The following is a 6,522-nucleotide window of genomic DNA, read 5'->3' on the forward strand; positions in this document are numbered from 1 at the left end:
TCCCTCTGTGATCCCTTGATCCCTGCACCATTGCTTCCACCAAAGCCTGGCTTCGCCGGTGAGCTTTAACTTGGCGAGCATAGCCGGATTGGCAGGTGCAGCACCGACTGCTTTGAAGTAATCCTCGATGGATTCAATCGAAATTTCAACATCAACTTGGATGAATCTGCCTCTCCCGTCAAACTCGGGCGGCTTAATTTGCTTGAGAAGGAACTTCTTCTCCTGGATTACAGCAGTACTTGATGTAGGAGGCGAATTAGGAACCTGTACCTAGGGTTGTGCTTGAATAAATGTTTTCTTAACGTTATTATACAATAATCGTTGTTAATTTCTATTACATCTTCAATTTTGCTATCCTGTAACCAATGTAGCTACTTAACTTTTTATCAACTCTTATGCACAACCAGACATTGATAAAAAAAAGTCGAGGTGGTTCCCCCTCTTGTGCTAGTTCCACCTCCTTGACCCTGGCTGGTCCCTCGATTGGTTCGCTTGTCTGTGCTTGACGTTTGGCACCTAACAGTACTACCACCCTATCCCCCTTTTTGAATTTCATGAATCGTTTAGGGAGATCCTGCGGTTTTCGCTATTCTTCCGTTCGAGCATCCCTGGGCTATTTTGCCTTTTCGAGTCTCAATCGCATGTGCCTTAGGTGGACTTGTAGGTATCCCTTGGTGCGTTTGGTTGTGGGCGGCCTAGGGATCTTTGGATCACTATCCGAGCTAACCTCTGATTCGGAGTCAAATCCCCCTCCTTCGCTAGAAGAGGTGGTCTCTCCTGGTGGGTGCAATTCAAATGGTGATTCAGTTCTCAACACCAATGTCATTCCTGGCTAGGCTAGTCCTGCTTGCTCAAGGTCTATGGCTCCTACGTGTTTCAACCAGGCGCGGTCACATTTAACGCTCATGACTCCTCGCTGCCTCCGGAAGATACTCTTTCTCTGTGGCTTGGAGTCTGCTCGTATTTTCTCTATTTCTTGTCCTTCAATGTCATATTCCACAATATCTACCTCGCCCTCACTTTCATCACTGAAGGACTGGCAGTCTTCGTATTCGTCGTTCAAATTTTCTTCATCAGACTGCTCATCATCTCCTAGGACTCGATCCATCCCTGGTCATTGGTCGGGAACCAGGGCCCAGTTATACATGAGATTTAAGTGATGCACTCTGGTCCATTGCCACTTGGATTCATCTAAGGAATCCTGGAGTGGTTTGAGATTTGCAGCTGGATTGCTAGCTAGTTTTTCCAATAGATACTCCATTATCTCCTGGAGTTCTCTTTTTGCTAGTTGGGACATGGGAGCTGACTAGCTTTGGCTTCCCTTGGAGGCTTCTTGCTATCATGCAGACTAGCACGGAGGGTGTGTCGTCAGCCTTGCCAATTGTTTTGATGGCTTGCTTGTATGCTTCGTGATCAGAGAACCGCAAGTCGATTGTAGCAAGGACATGCATCCAATCCCCCTCGTCCTCTGGGCATGGGATATACCTGGTCAAGGGCCCGTAGGACTTCTGCGCTTGCACATTACCTTTGAGCATGGCAGAGATGGCATCTAAGTCGATGGATGAGGTCTTCCAGGTGTCCATCTCCACTCTCACGGCGTCCGTCCTATTGCTAAGAAAAATTAAGCCGTTACCCCAATCTTCGATGACCCTAGCATTGCGCATCCAGGGGCGGCCTAATAGGATTTCATAGTCTACTCCCTTCATGATTATAAAGTCAACGGAAAAATGGACACCTGCGATCTTCACTGGTGAATTCTTAAGCACCCCGAATGGCTTAACTCTCATACCATTTGCTAGTGTGACATTAAACCTAGCAGTCTCAAGACGTGGGTTTCCCCAAGTCTGAAACACAGCGTGGCTAAGCAAACTAACCCCGGCCCCCGTATCTATGATTTCCTTCCTCATTGTATTGCCTAGGGCTAAGAAAGGTAAGACTGCATGCATCTCGAAGCCTTCCCAAAATGCATTGACGTGCAAGGACTTACGCGTAGAGTGCAGCATCAAACTCAGTATTTGCATTTCTGCCTCATGGTCATGAGGGTTTGTCGTGACCTACTCTTGTGACCCTTCAACCCACTGCTTAAGATCTTGCCATAGGGTGGGGTGCTGCCTAAGCAGATCTCCCAGACTGAGTGTTACAGGGGTAATCACTAGCGTGGTTAGGAGATCATTAGGTGTTCGTCTCTCTCCTAACCTGGATTGTCCTGGCCAGTGGCCATGACTGAACTCTTGCCCTGTAGCAGCGCCGAGGCTTGGCCTTAGCGGTATCATTTGTGGTGCAATTACTTCTCTTGACTTTGGTTGTGGGAGAGAGGTCGGTGTACTTATGCTGGAGAGGTCATCGATCCCATCCTCTATGATGGGCTCATCGTCCTTTAGGTTTTCTTGGGCTTCCTTTACCCATTCTCTCACCTTCTCTATGGCCTCTAATTGTCGCTTCGGTTGCGGGTATTCCCCTACCTTAGCGCTTCCCTTTTCGGCTGTCTTAGGGGCTGACATCTCAGCTTCTGCGTCGGAGACCTTCTTTCCAACAGGCAGAGTTGTAACACTCCCCGTCCTTAGTGCAATTTTAGCTTCCGACTTCCTCTTCCGGCATCTATGGCTCTTCTTCCCTATCAAGGCTACATCAAGATTGTTGGGTCCTGGCAGAGAGATGCCAACCTGCTTCGTTTGGGCACGAGTCATGACCCGCAATGGGATAGGCATGGCCTCCCCCTCATGGTTCTCGACACCGAACAACCCCAATGGGACAAATGGCTCATTGGCTGAACTAGATGACGGTTTTCTCCTTGGGAAGTCAATGAAAACATGGGTGATTCCGCACTCAGCGCACCTTTGGTTAGCCTTATTTTGCTGCTCCCTCTCAGGGCAGTGCGATGAGACATGACCTGGGTGGCCACAGGTCCAATAGGTGATTGGGTCCTATGCCTGCCCTCCCAGGCCCTTACCTCATCCTCTACCTAACGCCATCACCAGGACTGGGCGATAGTCCATGAGGACAGCGTTGCCCTCGTCGTCATGCGAAACGTAAGGGCATATGTAAGCTTCCTCATCGTTTGGTTCTTCCACATAGTGGACAGGAGCGTCACTCGGTGGGTGGGTTACGTAAGGACCAGGCAGCCTAGGAATACTTGTAGGATTTATTTTCATCCTAGGGACGGCTGGCTTTATGTTGTTAGGCGCAGGGAGGGCCAATGGGGCTCCCCTTCCGAAAAATGGCTGCGGCCTGTTCACTAGGTAAGGCTGGTTGTATGGTTGTGAGTATGGAAGTCTCCTTGGCAGTCTACAATGCGCGATGTCATGAGCAAACCTACCATAGTTAGCACAAGGTCATGACCTAGGGTCTTGATACTCGGCTGGCAAGTGGTTTCCGCCACAGTACACGCATTGGATGTGTGGGCGCATTGGTCGTCGCAATATATCTTGCAGCTTGGCTACTTCCATTCTAACGTTAGCCATGTCTTGATTCGTTTTGGTGGTCTTCCCCTTATCCTGGGATGATGGTGCTGATCGCTCACTCGAGACTGATGCTCTTTCTGAGCTTCGCGAATCGGTCTCCTCTAGGTTCGTGCCTCTGGAGCTCCGTTCCTTTAGCTGATCGTCAACTCGGATGGCCTCCTCAAAGACCCTGGCTAGTGCATCCCGCTGCAAGCTCAAGTTGCCTACCAAAGCCTTTTATAGTTCCTCATTCTGAATCCTACTGATGAATGCAGTTGACACTGCTCTTTCAATAGGTCGCTCTCTAGTAGGGATTCTCTTGAAGAGACTCCGTACGTGGGTCACATAATCACGAATGTCCTCCTGTTTCTGCTTGACGTTCATCAAGCGTACTAGTAGATTATCAAAGTATCTGGGCTCAACAAATCTCTTAATGAAGAGATCCTTGAGGCCATCGAAGTTGGCTCGCTCTGCATGATCTAATCTCGTATACCACTTCCTACCTTTGTTGCCTAAGCAAAGCCCAAATGCTTGCGAGCGTTGAGTCAGGTCGTTGAGGCCGTTGGTTTCGCAGACTTGCTCAAAATACTCGACAAAGCTATAGGGATCGTCATGGAACTGGTACTTATCGAGTTGCTTGGCAACAATAGGGATTTTAGCCTGGCTCTTTGAGCCTTGGTTTGCTCCCAATGCTGCGAGCAATGATGTCACTAGAGCCGTGGCACTTTGCTCTACAGTTGTGTTATCGAGCAGTCGCTTCAAGCTCACTCAGCGTTAAGTCTCCTTCTAGTGCCCTCTCATGGTCCTCCTGCTAGCCAAGTTCAGTACCCGCTGCACTTCTCGCAACTCCATGCCTTGCCTTTGGTTCCTCGCCTGCTGATCCCTATTATACTCAGCCATGCTTTGTAGTGCCTTGCGGGCTAGCTTACTCTCCTCTTCTAGATCTGCAATGATAGCGTCCGTCGTCCTATCGCGGTGCTCGTATCGAGCATGAGCGTCGTAACTACTGACCAGCTGCTAAACTACATCTGGGAAGACTCCCAAGTCGAATTCCTCGTTGTATCTGCGGTCTGCACTTTCTTCTGCCATTGTCGAGTTGTCATGCTCCACCAAGCTATCGATTAGGTTCAGTAGGCTTGTCAGATCCACTTCGTCGGCATCCCTTGCTTGGTCCTACCTTTGAGCATTGATGGTTTGTCTCTGTATTGAGTTTTCTCCTATTGGTGGGTTCCTTGAGTGGTTTATCTGGGTGAGTTCCTTCAGTTATTTAATACAATCCTCAATTTATGGCCACTCAAAGTGTCTTTTCTCGTGCACTTGTGCTCAATCAGGCTTTCAGTTTCCTTAAGTGTACTTCAAGTGCAAAAATTCAGGGTGAGTGCAGCAACCACTTCCTAGTCATGTTACATACTCTCGTGTTGTTTTGGGCCGAATAGGCTTGTTGGTCAACTTCCTGGCCATCTTATCAAGGTTTACTGTTTCCCTAAGATGTTTCTTTGTTCGTTTTTGGTCCGATCAAGCCATACAGCTCAGCGGGTTGCATCTAAGACTCTAGGTCTCACAACTGCCCACTTCTAGCTGCTAAGCAACGGAGCCCCATGATTTCACCTATTCCGCATGCTAGAATCAAGTTTTGAGTGCCCTACAGGCTTTCAACAGTCTGAGTTGTTGAGTCCTAGCCGGGTCAGGTCAATTTTCTAAAGATCTGGCAAAAATCTACACTTGGCCCAACTGGTCCGAATTGTAGGGTCCAAATGGGTTACTCAGACGGTTTGTTCGGATGGGCCGATGCGAGTGGGCCGAGGGCCGAATTTGACACGTGGCCGAGTAGGGTTTTGGTCGGATGGGCCGAATTTAACATATGGCCGAGGGCCGATTCTGGGACTTGGCCCAGGAGTGGCCACTCGAACGGGCCGAGCGCGGCGCACGTAAATAGCAGAAACTCGATATCGTTTCTTGTGTTTCACTCAATCATACCAGGCATAACCTTCCAAATCCGACCGAAGGGAGTAAGAGAAGGGATTCATATACCTGGATGGAGTGACGGGCTCGTCATTGGTACGATCGAATTGAATCGGCCGGTAGCTAGCTCTCTCTCTCTCTCTCTCTCTCTCTCTCTCTTTCACACTGAACTATTGCAAATGAGTGTGTCCTTGGCCTTTTGGCTCTTATACCCCTTCTTGGATATGATGTCGATGCCCCCACTCACTCACTTACAAATCTTAAGCATCGCAAGCGAGCTTTTTACCATTTTTGCATGATTTTTTGCCCTGTTTGCCCTGTTTTGCAACAGTAAACCCTACCCTTCTCGGGTGCAATTTCCTAATCCTATCCTACTCTAAATGCAACACGAATTGAAACCAAAATATTGAACTGATTTCTCCATGTCTCCCAATCATTAAACAAGTGAAATAATCCAAAATACTTACTTGTTTTGAAGATAAAAAACACCCAAACTTCCTACCTATCTCAAGCTCCGATTCGAGGATGAATCCCTTACTTCGATGCTCGATATGAGGCACGCTAGTGCTCAAGCTTGAATCCGTTGATCCCGGAAACGGAACCAAAATGTGGAAGCTTTCGCTCAACCACTAAGACCCACAGACCACTTATTGTTTCAAGTATTCGAAGCGAACTCTAATGGCTATCTCTCACCTAGCCGACACACCATCGATCCTACGGGTGTAGTGAGCTTACCTTAGTGCCGATATGAGTTGCCTCCTCTCTTCCACACATCGGTAGCTTCACGATCCTAGATGCTAGCTCAAGCATCCTCAAGCCTCCTCCACCTCCAAGCTCCATCCTCCGTAGCCGTGCGTGCAAGAAGAGAGAAGGGAAGAGAAGAAGAAGAAGAGGAGATGGTGAAGAGCTTCACCCTCTTGATCCCTCACTCTCACACACACTCACTCCCTCACACTCTCACACTTCCTCTCTCAAGAGCACACACAAGCAAGAAGGTGAGAAGGGGAGAAGAAGAAGAAGAAGCCTTTTGCCATACATCAAAGAATGATCTCTTATTCACTTTTTGAACTTTATATATACAAACCCTAAAATCCCATGGACACCCATCCCTTTTTTACAT

Source organism: Lygodium microphyllum, chromosome 8 (genome assembly GCF_053477565.2).
Source record: "Lygodium microphyllum isolate KBCC chromosome 8, Lygodium_microphyllum_v1.1.10, whole genome shotgun sequence".
Classification (NCBI taxonomy): domain Eukaryota; kingdom Viridiplantae; phylum Streptophyta; class Polypodiopsida; order Schizaeales; family Lygodiaceae; genus Lygodium; species Lygodium microphyllum.